Raw genomic sequence first — 17021 nt, forward strand, 5'->3', positions numbered from 1 at the left:
TTCCCCATGGTTCCTGATGCAGTTTGCACTTGTTTAGCAGTGGGTCTGTCTGGCTTAGTTCTGCATGGTGGTAGACATATTTACATTAACTAAATATACACATCATGACAACATTGAAAGACAAGGAGCAAGTTGGTGTCATCCTAACCAATATCAAACAACTTTTCCTTGTTTCATGTCTGATGAACTGGTTGTACAGAAGATGTCACTGTCATATTATGTTGTTTTTTGTCCTACTGTGTATTGGTTGCTATACGGTGTAGCAGCTGGTTGTCGCATGGTGTTGCTGTTGCAGTTGTCTTCTTGCTGATAGGTGTCATCCATTGTTAGTGTTAGTGTGTGTTTGTGTGTGTTTAGCCCTCAACTCAGCCACCCCGAGGCAGCCAGCTAGTCCAGTCCAGCCCAAGAGGCTGATAAAAGGATTAGATCAGATTGTATTAAGATTACGCTAGCTGCTGTTGTTCAAACGCAAAGTGACAAAGAAAGAAAAGGTGTCTGAGTCTGTAGTATAGAGATCCCTAGTCACCTAGTTGGACTAGCCGTTAAAGCTGGTCACCTGAACAACTACTCTCAGCAGACATCTCTCCTGTACTTTGTCTCTGTTTCTCTGCATTTACCATCTGTCTGCTGTTCTATTAACTCTGTTATTTGACGAGCAGTGACATTTCCCCCTGTCTGCTACCCCTCTCTCTCTGTGAGTCTAGCTCCTGCCATTCTCTTTCTTCACAACCAGGCTCTGTCAGCCAGTGCCTCCCTCTATCTGCCCATGCCTCTCTCTCTATCTCTCTCTCTCTGAGTCTAGTGACTCCTGCTATTCTCTTTCTTCACAACCAGGCTCTGTCAGCCAGTGCCTCCATCTGCCCATGCCTCTCTCTCTATCTCTCTCTCTGAGTCTAGTGACTCCTGCTATTCTCTTTCTTCACATCCAGGCTCTGTCAGTCAGTGACTCCCTCCCTCCCCTCTGCTTCATCCCCCAGCAGACACACGTTCCTCCTCCTCCTCCTCCTCCTCCTCCTCCTCCTCCTGTCCTACTTCCCTCATCCCTCATCCCTCTTTCTTATGAAGGACAGCTGGAAGGGGGAGGAAGGGAGGGAGAGATGAAAGGTTGTAGCAGGGAGGAGGAGCTGTGTCAGTTATGGGGTGCGGGGGGGAAGAGAGTGAAGGTGGACGGGGGAGAGGGATCCAGGGAAGGGGTGTGTGTATCAGCAAACTACAAACGAGGCTTCTTCGTCAAAGATGTTTTCCAAGCAGCAAATGATCACGGCCTGCACGTCGCCCCACATCCACCGGCTTGTTTTTAAATCCAAACTGTAAATGTTAGAGCACAACGGGTGGCGGATAACTCTCCCTTATTTAAAGACAGCGATTCCTTCCAAATGATGCTCTTATCTCTGAGCAGCAGGGAGAATGCAGCCAGAAACTGTTCTCCTTCAACCCCCTTGAACCACCAGGCAGCATTGGACTGGTGTGTGTGTGTGTGCATGTGCATGTGTGTGTGCGGGTGGGCGTGTGTGCGGGCGTGTGCATATACGTGCGTGCGCCCGCGCGTGTGTGTGTGCAGGTGTTTGCGTGTGGAGAACAGAGAGCATGGGAGGGGTGAGAGACAGTGTTGGAATTCTATGACGTTGGGCACTAATGGGGGTAGGTCATATATCTTTAGCTGGTTGGATGTAAAGTCCCTGACAGTTCAATAGACCTGAGCTTGGTCTTAGATGTATGACGAGGGCAGTACTGTGTGACTACCACATGTTGTTTGATCCAGGAAGTCACCTTCAGATCTGTACTATCAAAGGAGGTTTTCTTTTTGTATTGTATAGCCTCTTCGGTAGACAAACTACAGAGTGTAGTATGAATTATCACATAAAGACAAGCCCCCAGTCTTCCCTGTCTGCCTGCCCCATATACACCCAGGGACTCGACATATAGTGCTGGGGGCCAAATTACCTTGTTATAACACATACATATTTAGATCTTATCCCCCTCCATGCACACACACACACTTCAATCTCTGTCTTCATCTGTCATTCTGTGTGCGTGCGTGTGTGTGTTTGTGAGAGAGTTCTGGTGTGTGTGTGTGTGTGTGCGTGTGTTTGTGCGTGCGTGCGCGTGAGAGTGAGAAAGAGAGATATGCCACAAGTGTGTGAGTGAGTGAGTGAGTAAGAGAGAGAGAGAGAGATCTGGCACATGTGTATGAGTGAGTGAGTGAGTGAGTAAGAGAGAGAGAGAGAGAGATCTGGCACATGTGAGGGAGTGAGTAAGAGAGAGAGAGAGATCTGGCACATGTGTATGAGTGAGTGAGTAAGCGAGAGAGCGAGAGATCTGGCACATGTGTATGTGCGTGCCTGTGTGCGTGCTCATCTGCCTGTCTGCGGTACTGTCTTTCAGGAGAAGCCTAGTCATGGACCCAATGGCGTGTTCCTCACAGATGGGAGAACGTATGCTTCCTCTTCCTTTTAGAGTCCCTCTGCCTGTACAGTAGTTCCCATGTATCCCTCTACAGCAGATGCTACTGGAGAAGGCTTGCATTACCACACCAGATGACTCGTCTACAAAACTAGACCTTGGCTCTTTATATTACTCACATCTGATAGAGGCTTTAAAGGGGCAATCTGCAGTTGCTACATCAAATGTGATATGTACCCATTGATTCTTAAAGAATTGAACTTATAAATGCCTCATAAGTTTAGTTCAACTGTTGTACCCCATCAGAACCCATAATATAAGCTTGTTTTACGCCAATGTTTGTAAACAAAGTAAATGTAAACAAACACTGTATAGCCTCAAAACATGGTTAAAGCTATAATATTGATATCATTGATGGTCATTCCTTGCATCCATAGCTTTGTCTATGAATTTGATGAGTGGTTACATTTCTCCAGCCCCATCCCTCAGCTTTTTACAGAAACGCTTTGTTATTGTTTCAACTGCGGATTGCCCCTTTAAGATAAGCTACCATACTGGTGTGCTGTTTACTTTATTTGCTTAGATAGCTAGTGTGTGTGTGTGTGTGTGTGTGTGTGTGTGTGTGTGTGTGCGTGCGTGCGCGTGCGTGTATGTTGGCTACCTGAGCGTGTGATCTAGATATTCCTTTACATCCAGAAGAAGCCTTTTTTTCATATCCTTTGATCAGAGACAGTCAAGTCTTAGATTCTCTCATCAAGCAGCAAAAAACATTAGATACAATTTAGATCAAAGACCCAAATTGAATAATTTAATAATTAAACCAGCCAGATAAATTTTTTAACGGAGTCTTCTACTAATATATTGTGTCCTCTGCAGGCTAGTAGTTGTTAAATCAAGACTGATTTATTCTCTTTTTTTCTTCTTAGATCTCTTATTACTCAATTAAATATTGGTGTTGCTATTCATCATTTGGATGAATTATAAAAACATTACTCCCCTACAGGGCTAACAGGCTTCTCTGCAGTATAGTAGCGGTGCGTCCCAAATGTCACCCTGTTCCCTACATAGTGCACTACTTTTGACCAGAGCCCTATGAGCCCTGGTCAAAAGTAGTGCAATGCACTAGTTTATAATAGGGTGCCATTTGGGACGCTACCAAGATATTAGATCGGGGAAGGCCAGTGTTTTTGATGAGAGGATCAGATGAAACTGCATTATTGAAGCGAACACACAGTCATGACAAAAACTGGAGGATGAAAATGCAGAGTTTTTCACGCGTACACACACACACAGGCACACACACATCTACTCTTAGAGGGTTGGCTCTGTTTGAAGCTGTCACTAAGATACTACTCTGCAGGGAGAGGAAAGGGCACACTGCGCCTTTGGACAGCTCTGGGTGCTGTGTGTGTGTGTGTGTGTGTGTGTGTGTGTCCTCTTGGGATCCTCTCTCTCTCTTCTTTCCCACTGACTTCAGAGCTGCTTTGAAGTTTCCTCCACAGTAACGGGGTGAAGGGAAGAGAGAAAGATGAAGGGAGGGGGATAGGTATAGGAAAAGAGGACAGGAAAAAAGTAGAGAGAAAGAGAGGAGCTGCTCTATTTCTTGCCCCTAGTCCCTTCTCTTAGTCCCTTCTCCTTCAGTGGAGTAGTGGGAGGAGAAGAGATGACTAGAGAGGAGAGGAGACTGAGGGGAAAGAGAGTGTTTGACTTTGGAGAGTGGTGGCGCACAGTGCACCTCCCCTCAGTGTGCCTCTGAATAATAGAGGAGAGGTGTGTCTGGTTCCAGAGCTCACAAAGCAGGATCAGATGATTACTTTCCTGTCCTTGGGTTACAGGGAGGGGCGGGGGTGAGAGAAGAACGGCGAGGTACAAGATATGAACAGCTGCCGCTCAACTCAACTGTTGAACAACTGCTCATCTGTTGTGTTGTATTGACCCACATACACACACACACACACACACGTATCCTGCCCTATTCACACACTGAGTACCTGGAGTACCCATGAGACTCTCATCACCTCCTTGAAGGAGCCATGAGAGAAGAAAGAGAAAGAGAGAGAGAGAGAGAGAGAAAGAGGGAAAGAAAGAGTGAGAGGAGAAGTCAAGCTTTTATTTATTGTTATGACAAAACTTACACTGAGAAAGCAGCTCAGTCACACAGTGATAATGCTATCATTTTCTATAATTTGGTGTTGAAGGTATCAGTCTCTTATCCTACGCAGACATAACAGTCATCATGTGGGGTGGTACCTAATATCAGCTCCCCTACTGACTTAACCCTTTACCCTTGTACCCGTATACGGGTTGAAAATGACATTTGGTCACTAAGAAGCGTCTAAATTGGAAAGCAGTGGCTGTACAGTAACATGCTATACATGACGTCAGAGCTCTGGCTCTGTGCTTTACAGCGCTGTTTGGGTTTTGACTGACAGCCGTTTGAACTTGAGCACCTCGTGCGACAAAAAGTTGCCCCCATCCCTCCCGGTAATTGGGCAACTTTTGCAAATGTTTTGTTGTCTGAGTGGGGGAAATGCTGTAAATTAGGATGACTAGATGTATTTTGAAAGATGAAACGTTGAGGATTATGATAAATACAGCTTTGATGTCAGATAAGCAAGCCAAACACCTGTGAGTCCAAATGTACACTTCACATTTCCATATCATAAAACGCATGTCATATACAGTGTCAATGTTTATGATCATTATGTTTGTCTATTGTGAAGAAAATTTGCCGCGGCACACACACCTGAATGTACTCATGACTCCTTTCTATGCACACCAAAATGGCATTGTGAAAGCCTAACACTGTAATATCGTGTTTTATAACTTAGCTAGTCATGTTGTCAATAGCACATGCCCAACAAGTCTGCTTGCTATAGTTCCTCAACAGCACAGCTAGGAGAGTTTAAAAAAGCACCTTATAGTTGAAGACTCTTCTTTGAGTCATAAAAGTGCATTAAAATTACATAGGAACTGTGCACACTTTGGATAGGTGTGTGGCCACTTGGAGACACCAGTTAGTCCTCTCACTCAAACCCTGTCATTTTTTGTCTTATTGTCACGATCGTTGATGAACGAGAAGGACCAAGGCGCAGCGTGAAATGCATCCATGTTTATTCAACCGAATAAACACACAAAACAACAACAGGCAACGAAACGTGACGTCGGAAGGCTATACACACAAGCCAAACTCACCGAGCACAAAACAAAAACCCACAACACAGGCAGGAAAACTGGCTGCCTAAGTATGATCCCCAATCAGAGACAACGAGCGACAGCTGCCTCTGATTGGGTACCACACCCGGCCAAACATAGAAATACAAACATAGATATTCACACCCTGACCAAACTAGCTAGAGTTATATAGGCCAGGGCGTGACAGTACCCCCCCCCCCCCAAAGGTGCGGACTCCGGCCGCACAAACTTGACTGAATAGGGGAGTGTCCGGGTGGGCCTCCAGCCTCGGTGGCGGCTCCGGAGTGGAGCCGCTGACCGGAGCTGGATCAGGCACCGGTGGAGCGGACTGCTCTGGCTCCAGCGTGGAGCCGCTGACCGGAGCTGGATCAGGCACCGGTGGAGCGGACTGCTCTGGCTCCGGAATGGAGCCGCTGACCGGTGCCGAACCAGGCACCGGTGGAACGGGCACGGGCCGTGCCGGACTGGCGACGCGCCCCACTGGCTTGGTGCGACGAGCAGGAACAGGCCGGGCCGGACTGGCGACGCGCACCACTGGCTTGGTACGAGGAGCAGGAACAGGCCGGGCCGGACTGGCGACGCGCACCACTGGCTTGGTACGAGGAGCAGGAACAGACCGGGCCGGACTGGCGACGCGCACCACTGGCTTGGTACGAGGAGCAGGAACAGACTGGGCCGGACTGGCGACGCGCACCACTGGCTTGGTACGAGGAGCAGGAACAGACCGGGCCGGACTGGCGACGCGCACCACTGGCTTGGTACGAGGAGCAGGAACAGGCGGGGCCGGACTGGCGACGCGCACCACAGGCTTGGTGCGAGGAGCAGGAACAGGCCGGGCCGGACTGGCGACGCGCACCACTGGCTTGGTGCGAGGAGCAGGAACAGGCCGTGCCGGACTGGCGACGGGCACCACTGGCTTGGTGCGGGGAGCAGGAACAGGCCGGGCCAGACTGGGAACACGCACCACTGGCTTGGTGCGGGGAGCAGGAACAGGCCGGGCCAGACTGGGAACACGCACCACTGACTTGGTGCGGAGAGCAGGTACGGGGCGTACCGGACTGGGAACCGGCGCTGGAGGTCTATGACTGTCTCCGTCCTTTACACTCCGCGCCCCGTCCTCCTCCAGTGAGGACTCCTCTTTGAGCCCCCACGAGTGCAGTGGTCGGGGCTCCCCGACCACCCTTTTAGCCCCCCAAATGTTTTTTATTGGGGCTGTCTCTCCTTCTCCACCCTGATCCCTTTCAGGGCCTCCATCTTCCTTGCCAGATCCTCCCACATCTCCCGCCAGGTCCATCCTCTCTGCTCCTCCTGGGCACGCGGCTTGGTCCATTGGTGGTGGGTTTTTCTGTCACGATCGTTGATGAACGAGAAAGACCAAGGCGCAGCGTGAAATGCATCCATGTTTATTCAACCGAATAAACACACAAAACAACAACAGGCAACGAAACGTGACGTCGGAAGGCTATACACACAAGCCAAACTCACGAGCACAAAACAAAAACCCACAACACAGGTAGGAAAACTGGCTGCCTAAGTATGATCCCCCAATCAGAGACAACGAGTGACAGCTGCCTCTGATTGGGAACCACACCCGGCCAAACATAGAAATACAAACATAGATATTCACACCCTGACCAAACTAGCTAGAGTTCTATAGGCCAGGGCGTGACACTTATGTTGCACCTACCCCACATTTTCCAGGAATAGTCTAGTCATGTTACTGAATGTATCCAGAGTATTTTCAGATTTCGTTATCAACAAATGTGGCGAAAAGTACAGTAAATGTAAAATACACATAAAATCAACAGTGTAATGTTTGGATTCAGTCTTGTGTCAGAACGGTTCACTTTCAATTGCTACCATGGTTATGCATATGCTTTTCATATTTCTTCTGTAAGAAACATTTCAATTTAGCCCTATTCACATAGGCCAATTCTCACGAGTGCAAAGGGTTAAATTGCCTGTTTCCAATGGCCAGTTTTGGGAAATTACAAATATAAACGCAACATGCAACAATTTCAAAGATTAAGTTACAGTTCATATAAGGACATCAGTCAATTGAAATAAATAAATTAGGCCCTAATCTATGGATTTCACTTGACTGCGAATACAGATATGCATCTGTTGGTTACAGATAGCTTTTTAAAAAAGTATGTGTGGATCAGAAAACCAGTCACTGACTGGTGTGACCACCATTTGCCTCATTCAGCGTGACACTCTCCTTTGCATAGAGTTGATCAGGCTGTTAATTGTGGCCTGTGGAATGTTGTCCCACTCCTTTTCAATGGCTGTGCGAAGTTACTGGATATTGGAGGGAACTGGAACACTCTGTCATACACGTCGATCCAGAGCATCCCAAACATGCTTAAAGGGTGGCATGTCTTGCTGAGTATGCAGGCCATGGAAGAACTGGGACATTTTCAGCTTCCAGGAATTGTGTATAGATCCTTGCTACATAGGGCCATGCATTATCATGCTGAAACATGAGGTGATGGCGGCGGATGAATGGCACGACAATGGGCCTAAGGATCTCGTCACAGTATCTCTGTGCATTCAAATTGCCATTGATAAAATGCAATTGTATTCATTGTCTGCCATCTGCCCGGGGCAGTTGAAACCGGGATTCATACGTGAAGAGCACACTTCTCCAGCGTGCCAGTGGCCATTGAAGGTGAGCATTTGCCCACTGAAGTCGGTTCCGATGCCGAACTGCAGTCAGGTCAAGACCCTGGTGAGGTCGACAAGCATGCAGATGAGCTTCCCTGAGACGGTTTCTGACAGTTTGTGCAGAAAGTATTCGGTTGTGCAAACCCACAGTTTCATCAGCTGTGGCTGGTCTTAGCCGATCCCACAGGTGAAAAAGCTGGATGTGGAGGGCTGGCATGGTTACACATGGTCTGCGGTTGTGAGGCCGGTTGGACATACTGCCAAATTCTCTAAAACGACGTTGGAGGCAGCTTATGGTAAAGAAATTCACATTTAATTATCTGGCAACAGCTCTGGAGGACATTCCTGCAGTCAGTATGCCAATTGCACGCTCCCTCAAAACTTGAGATATTTGTGGCATTGTGTTGTGTGACAGAACTGCACATTTTAGAGAGGCCTTTTATTTTCCCCAACATAAGGTTCACCTGTGTTATGATCATGCTGTTTAATCAGCTTCTTGATATGCAACACCTGTCAGGTGGATGAATTATCTTGGCAAAGGAAAAATGCCCACTTACAGGGATGTAAACACATTTCTGCACAAAATTTGAGAGAAATGTGACCGACCGGCTCGATTCGGTCTTATGTAGCAAAATTTGAAATTGTGTTTTTTACATTGGATAAAAGTAGAGATATTATACACTACAGTTGAGGAACAATGGGAATGTAATTCTGCTTTGAAAGTTGATAAACTTGTAACCTCACTTTTGACAAAATGGCCTTTGAATGTTTTGGTACACTCACTGGAGAGCTCTTATTTGTCTACACCCATTCAGCATCGTTCGCACCCTCTTAAGCTATAGCCCCGCCCGTAAACTCAGAGCGTTGTCAGATTGTCAGTTCGTAAATTCAGAGCGTTTCGCACTCGGAGCGCACACTGGATGCTCTGGCCGAGGAGTTGGGTTGATCCGAGCATTCTGTCCTAACAACAGCAGTCAAGCTCCCAAGCTAACTGGCAAACATTGGTTAGCTACTTCCAGACACAAATGAGAGAACAGCTCACTGACCATTTTACTTGCCCTAGCAGAGCTGGTTAGGCTGTTTTTATGTTATCCAGAGCATTGGTGACTGCAACTGTGCTGCTGGCAACAATTTAATTAAGCTTTTTTACCAACGTTTACTGACACCGGCCATATTCAATGGGTGTTGAGCGTTCGTAAATTTGTCCGTTATTCTGCGCTCTGGCACACTTAGACGAGAGTGCTCTGAAATCGGAGTACATAGTTGTCGCATTGACATCATGAACATTCTATTGAAATGGTTACTTGCATAGTGGAGTCTTTTGTCAAGACATGTAGCTAGCTAGCTAGCTAGCTAAACAATGAACCATAATCCCAACTCATGACGTTACTACCCTGCATGAATCTGCAGGTAGCTAACCAACCAGGTTCAATGTTAGCTAGCTAACATTAGGCTATAACTAGCAAAGCAAATGGCTCTGAGATACGAATAATATTACTAAGATCATACACGTAACGTTAGCTAGCGAGCCAGCCAGCTAACATTAGCTAGCTAGCTAAAATTACACTTTAACTTGAAATGAAAATGACTTTCTGACAAAATAATAAACGTGTAATATCTGAAAATGTAGCTAGCTAGACTATCTTACCCATATACATGGATGGACGCTTCTCCCTCTCTGTCATGGAGGCCATGGTTGCCCTTAGTTTGAAGATGCAATACTCTAATTCCACAGATTTCTGCCAAATAACGCATAAAAAAAGGTTTAAGTTCAAATGGCTCTCCTGTGAAGTAGTGACGTGCGACATACGCCTAGTTTCCTGAAATGAGTCACAAATAAGCTTGTTGTACGTATGGACAATTTCTGTGATCTATTTTTTCAGCTCATGAAACATGGGACCAACACTTTACATCAGGGTTCCCCAACTGGTGGCCCGCGGACTGAATTTGGCCCACAGTTGGTTTTATTTTGCCCCACAAGCTTTCTGAGGCAAAAAAATTAATACAGTGAGGGAAAAAAGTATTTGATCCCCTTCTGATTTTGTACGTTTGTCCACTGACAAAGACATTTATTTATTTAATTTATAATTTATGGTAGGTTTATTTGAACAGTGAGAGACAGAATAACAACAAAAAAATCCAGAAAAATGCATGTCAAAAATGTTATAAATTGATTTGCATTTTAATGAGGGAAATAAGTATTTGACCCCCTCTTAATCAGAAAGATTTCTGGCTCCCAGGTGTCTTTTATACAGGTAATGAGCTGAGATTAGGACCACACTCTTAAAGGGAGTGCTCCTAATCTCAGTTTTTTATCTGTATAAAAGACACCTGTCCACATAAACAATCAATCAATCAGATTCCAAACTCTCCACCATGGCCAAGACCAAAGAGCTCTCCAAGGATGTCAGGGACAAGATTGTAGACCTACACAAGGCTGGAATGGGCTACAAGACCATCGCCAAGCAGCTTGGTGAAAAGGTGACAACAGTTGAGAACGGTGAGGAATCAGCTCAGAACTACACGGGAGGATCTTGTCAATGATCTCAAGGCAGCTGGGACCATAGTCACCAAGAAAACAATTGGTAACACACTACGCCGTGAATGACTGAAATCCTGCAGCGCCCGCAAGGTCTCCCTGCTCAAGAAAGCACATATACAGGCCCGTCTGAAGTTTGCCAATGAACATCTGAATGATTCAGAGGAGAACTGGGTGAAAGTGTTGTGGTCAGATGAGACCAAAATCGAGCTCTTTGGCATCAACTCAACTCGTCGTGTTTGGAGGAGGAGGAATGCTGCCTATGACCCCAAGAACACCATCCCCACCGTCAAACACGGAGGTGGAAACATTATGCTTTTGTTTTTATGCTAAGGACAAGGACAACTTCACCGCATCAAAGGGACGATGGACGGGGCCATGTACCGTCAAATCTTGGGTGAGAACCTCCTTCCCTCAGCCAGGGCATTGAAAATGGGTTGTGGATGGGTATTCCAGCATGACAATGACCCAAAACACACGGCCAAGGCAACGAAGGAGTGGCTCAAGAAGAGGCACATTAAGGTCCTGGAGTGGCCTAGCCAGTCTCCAGACCTTAATCCCATAGAAAATCTGTGGAGGGAGCTGAAGGTTCGAGTTGCCAAACGTCAGCCTCAAAACTTTAATGACTTGGAGAAGATCTGCAAAGAGGAGTGAGACAAAATCCCTCCTGAGATGTGTGCAAACCTGGTGGCCAACTACAAGAAACGTCTGACCTCTGTGATTGCCAACAAGGGTTTTGCCACCAAGTACTAAGTCATGTTTTGCAGAGGGGTCAAATACTTATTTCCCTCATTGAAATGCAAATACATTTATAACATTTTTTACATGCGTTTTTCTGGATTTTTTTGTTGTTATTCTGTCTCTCACTGTTAAAATAAACCTACCATTAAAATTATAGACTGATCATGTCTTTGTCAGTGGGCAAACGTACAAAATCAGCAGGGGATCAAATATTTTTTTCCCTCACTGTACAATGACAAAAAAAGGACATAAAAGACTGTAAAAATACCAGGAAATCAGCTCCAAGTGATTTTAATTTAAGAAATCTGTTCCCAAGTATTCTCACACATAATAGAGAGACACTTGATCGTATACAAATGTAAGCAATGTTTAAAATGATTATGTTTTAGTCAAACATTAGATCTGTTTGGGCTTTTTGCGGTCAATTTGCAGTCTACAAATTATTTGTAATTATGTTCCGGCGCCCCGACCATGCGCTCAAGAAAAAATCGTCCCACTGCTGAATCTAGTTGATGATCCCTGCTTTACATGTTGCATTTATATTTTTGTTCAGTGTAGTCAAATTAGACCATACACCTCAAGTTGCTTAGAACCAATTAACAGTATTTTGTGTGTGATTAGCTAGCCGTTTAATTCAAGTCAGATTAGTGACTAACCAGTTGGCCGTAAGTGGGTCGTAACTCTACGTCCAATGTAAAAAAATATATATATCTGTTGTACCACCTGGGCATAAGCCCTTCTATGAGATACGACTGGGCGTAGATTCTACGCGAAGTAGTGAGCAGGTGTAGGGTGTTAAATTGTGAATGATCTTCAGAAATGATACCCATAGAAAATAATAGCAATCTATATTTGTAAAAGGATGTGAGTCTCCTGTTCATATTTCACAACCTCCGTGGGCTTTTGGAGTTGCCTATGCACAAGTCAATAGCAAAATAATACACTTGATTTATGCTACATTATCGCATGCTAAATGTGTCTGATCAGTGATAGATGAGCAAATGAATAGATGAGCTAACACCTCCACTTATTTGCCCAGCCAGTGATGAAATAACCAAATATAGCCTACAGATGGAGATTCAGTGAAAAAACAAAATCACGTTATGATTGATTATCAGACAAGTCAAGGGCTTTTGGTCGGGATATAGGCTTCTATAATCCACTTGTTATACTAGGCTACATAACATGCTAGCAAAATGTTCTGATCAGTGCTAGATGAGAAAACTAGACTACAGATGATATACCGGCCGCTGGAAAATAATGGCTCCACTGACCTTTTCACTCTTTTCTTTCCGAAACAGTCTGGGAATTCATATCAGACCTCTCCTTCTGATCCGCTGTCCTTTCAGACACAGACAGGATTCAGACTTACAATCTTGGGCTGGATTTCAAACAATCAAATTTTCTGTTCAGAGACTGATAGTCTTTCCCAAGGTGATTGGAGCCCCACAGTGCGTATATGAGGGGGGTCCTCGATTGTCTTGTAAAGGTCTTCTGAAAACCCAATACAACAGCATTCTCATCATCAATCTGTCATAGAGCAGTATGTGTGTGTTTTCGGGGAGGGATGTTGCAGTTGTACACTCGTGTGTCTCTGTGCGTGTGTTTGTGTGTATGGCGTGTGCACACACGTGTGTGTGTTTTGGAGGAGGGGTGTGGTAGCTGTATGTTCACTCAAGTCTGTCTATAGGTCTGTGTGTCTATAGGTCTGTGTGTCTATAGGTCTGTCTGTCTATAGGTTTGTCTGTCTATAGGTCTGTCTGTCTATAGGTCTGTCTGTCTATAGGTTTGTCTGTCTGTCTATAGGTCTGTCTGTCTATAGGTCTGTCTGTCTGTCTATAGGTCTGTCTGTCTATAGTTTTGTCTGTCTATAGGTCTGTGTGTCCAGGTCTGTGTATCCACAGGTCTGTGTGTCAACAGGTCTGTGTGTCTATAGGTCTGTGTGTCTATAGGTCTGTGTGTCTACAGGTCTGTGTGTCTACAGGTCTGTGTGTCTACAGGTCTGTGTGTCTAGGTCTGTGTGTCTACAGGTCTGTTTGTCTAGGTCTGTGTGTCTACAGGTATGTGTGTCTACAGGTCTGTGTGTCTAGGTCTGTGTGTCTAGGTCTGTGTGTCTACAGGTCTGTGTGTCCAGGTATGTGTGTATACAGGTATGTGTGTCTAGGTCTGTGTGTCTATAGGTCTGTGTGTCTACAGGTCTGTGTGTCTACAGGTCTGTGTGTCTAGGTCTGTGTGTCTACAGGTCTGTGTGTCTACAGGTCTGTGTGTCTACAGGTCTGTGTGTCTAGGTCTGTGTGTCTACAGGTCTGTGTGTCTACAGGCCTGTGTGTCTACAGGTCTGTGTGTCTACAGGTCTGTGTGTCTAGGTCTGTGTGTCTACAGGTCTGTGTGTCTAGGTCTGTGTGTCTACAGGTATGTGTGTCTACAGGTATGTGTGTCTACAGGTCTGTGTGTCTAGGTCTGTGTGTCTACAGGTCTGTGTGTCCAGGTCTGTGTGTCTACAGGTATGTGTGTCTAGGTCTGTGTGTCTATAGGTCTGTGTGTCTACAGGTCTGTGTGTCTAGGTCTGTGTGTCTACAGGTCTGTGTGTCCAGGTCTGTGTGTCTACAGGTATGTGTGTCTACAGGTCTGTGTGTCTAGGTATGTGTGTCTACAGGTCTGTGTGTCAACAGGTCTGTGTGTCTATAGGTCTGTGTGTCTAGATCTGTGAGTCTACAGGTCTGTGTGTCTACAGGTCTGTGTGTCTAGGTCTGTGTGTCTACAGGTCTGTGTGTCTAGGTCTGTGTATCTACAGGTCTGTGTGTCTACAGGTCTGTGTCTGTGTGTCTACAGGTCTGTGTGTCCAGGTCTGTGTGTCTACAGGTATGTGTGTCTAGGTCTGTGTGTCTATAGGTCTGTGTGTCTACAGGTCTGTGTGTCTACAGGTCTGTGTGTCTACAGGTCTGTGTGTGTAGGTCTGTGTGTCTACAGGTCTGTGTGTCTACAGGTCTGTGTGTGTAGGTCTGTGTGTCTACAGGTCTGTGTGTCTACAGGTCTGTGTGTCTACAGGTATGTGTGTCTACAGGTCTGTGTGTCAACAGGTCTGTGTGTCTAAGTCTGTGTGTCTATAGGTCTGTGTGTCTAGGTCTGTGTGTCTATAGGTCTGTGTGTCTACAGGTCTGTGTGTCAACAGGTTTGTGTGTCTAGGTCTGTGTGTCTATAGGTCTGTGTGTCTAGGTCTGTGTGTCAACAGGTCTGTGTGTCTAGGTCTGTGTGTCTATAGGTCTGTGTGTCTAGATCTGTGAGTCTACAGGTCTGTGTGTCTACATGTCTGTGTGTCTAGGTCTGTGTATCTACAGGTCTGTGTGTCTAGGTCTGTGTGTCTACAGGTCTGTGTGTCTACAGGTCTGTGTCTGTGTGTCTACAGGTCTGTGTGTCAACAGGTCTGTGTGTCTAGGTCTGTGTGTCTATAGGTCTGTGTGTCTAGGTCTGTGTGTCAACAGGTCTGTGTGTCTACAGGTCTGTGTGTCAACAGGTCTGTGTGTCTAGGTCTGTGTGTCTACAGGTCTGTGTGTCTACAGGTATGTGTGTCTACAGGTCTGTGTGTCTACAGGTCTGTGTGTCAACAGGTCTGTGTGTCAACAGGTCTGTGTGTCTATAGGTCTGTGTGTCTAGGTCTGTGTGTCAACAGGTCTGTGTGTCTATAGGTCTGTGTGTCTATAGGTCTGTGTGTCTATAGGTCTGTGTGTCTACAGGTCTGTGTGTCAACAGGTCTGTGTGTCTAGGTCTGTGTGTCTATAGGTCTGTGTGTCTAGGTCTGTGTGTCAACAGGTCTGTGTGTCTATTGGTCTGTGTGTCTAGATCTGTGAGTCTACAGGTCTGTGTGTCTACAGGTCTGTGTGTCTAGGTATGTGTGTCTACAGGTCTGTGTGTCTAGGTCTGTGTGTCTACAGGTCTGTGTGTCTACATGTCTGTGTCTGTGTGTCTACAGGTCTGTGTGTCAACAGGTCTGTGTGTCTAGGTCTGTGTGTCTATAGGTCTGTGTGTCTAGGTCTGTGTGTCAACAGGTCTGTGTGTCTACAGGTCTGTGTGTCAACAGGTCAGTGTGTCTAGGTCTGTGTGTCTATAGGTCTGTGTGTCTAGGTCTGTGTGTCAACAGGTCTGTGTGTCTAGGTCTGTGTGTCAACAGGTCTGTGTGTTTAGGACTGTTCTCCTCTACCATCCGGCCATGCTGAGAGAACACTGTAAATAATGTATAGCTCACTTACCACACAGAAAGAGAAAGATGGGGAATGGTCAGACATGCTAAACATGTACCCACCTTTACACACAAACACATTGTTAGAACCATGAAAGTCCAGGAAAAGCAGCCATTTGATCAAATGGTGTGGTTAGGCATGGTTTCAAATGGCATCATTCATTCCACCAATTGACAATCTCTCTGAGTCTGTGTAAATAGACCGTAATTGGGTGTCATAAATGTCTAAATTGCTCGTTGACACTATTAGCCTATGTAATGCTAACACAATGGGTAATGGGCTCCTAACCAACTGTGCTATTTTGTGTGTTTTTTCGCATTGTTTGTAACTTATTTTGTACAAATGTTGCTGCTACCATCTCTTATGAACGAAAAGAGCTTCTGGATATCAGAACAGCGATTACTCACCTCGAACTGGACGAAGATTTTTTATTTAATGAGTCTGATGCGAATGATATACTGCTTCTCCAAGACCAGGCCCAAATCCCTATCATTCACGTAAAGAAAAGATGTAAATACAGGGGGCGGCGATCGGGGTGCCTTGTGAGAATTCGTTGGCCAGGGGGTAACCCGCCTCTACCATTCGTTCTATTGGCCAACGTGCAACTGGATGATCTCCGTTCGAGACTATCCTACCAACGGGACATTAAAAACTGTAATATCTTATGTTTCACCGAGTCGTGGCTGAACGACGACACGGATAATATACAGTTGGCTGGGTTTTCCGTGCATCGGCAGGACAGAACAGTAAGACGAGGGGTGGTGGTGTGTGTCTATTTGTCAATAACAGCTGGTGCGCAATGTCTAATAATAAGGAAGTCTTGAGGTATTGCTCTCCTGAGGTAGAGTACCTCATGATAAACTGTAGTCCAAACTATCTACCAAGAGAGTTTTCATCTTTATTTTTCGTAGCCGTCTAATTTCCACCACAAACCGATGCTGGCACTAAGACCGCACTCAACAAGCTGTATAAGGCCATGAGCAAACAAGAAAATGCTCTCCCAGAAGCGGCGCTCCTAGTGGCAAACTTAAATCCGTTTTACCTAATTTCTACCAGCATGTCACATGTGCAACCAGAGGGAAAATAAACTCTAGACCACCTCCACACACAGAGACGCATGCAAAGCTCTCCCGCTCCCTCCATTTGGCAAATCTGACCATAATTCTATCCTCCTGATTCCTGCTTACAAGCAAAAACTAAAGCAGGAAGTACCAGTGACTCGCTCAATACGGAAGTGG

This window comes from Coregonus lavaretus, assembly GCF_964263955.1.
Source record: "Coregonus lavaretus genome assembly, chromosome: 10".
NCBI lineage: Eukaryota > Metazoa > Chordata > Actinopteri > Salmoniformes > Salmonidae > Coregonus > Coregonus lavaretus.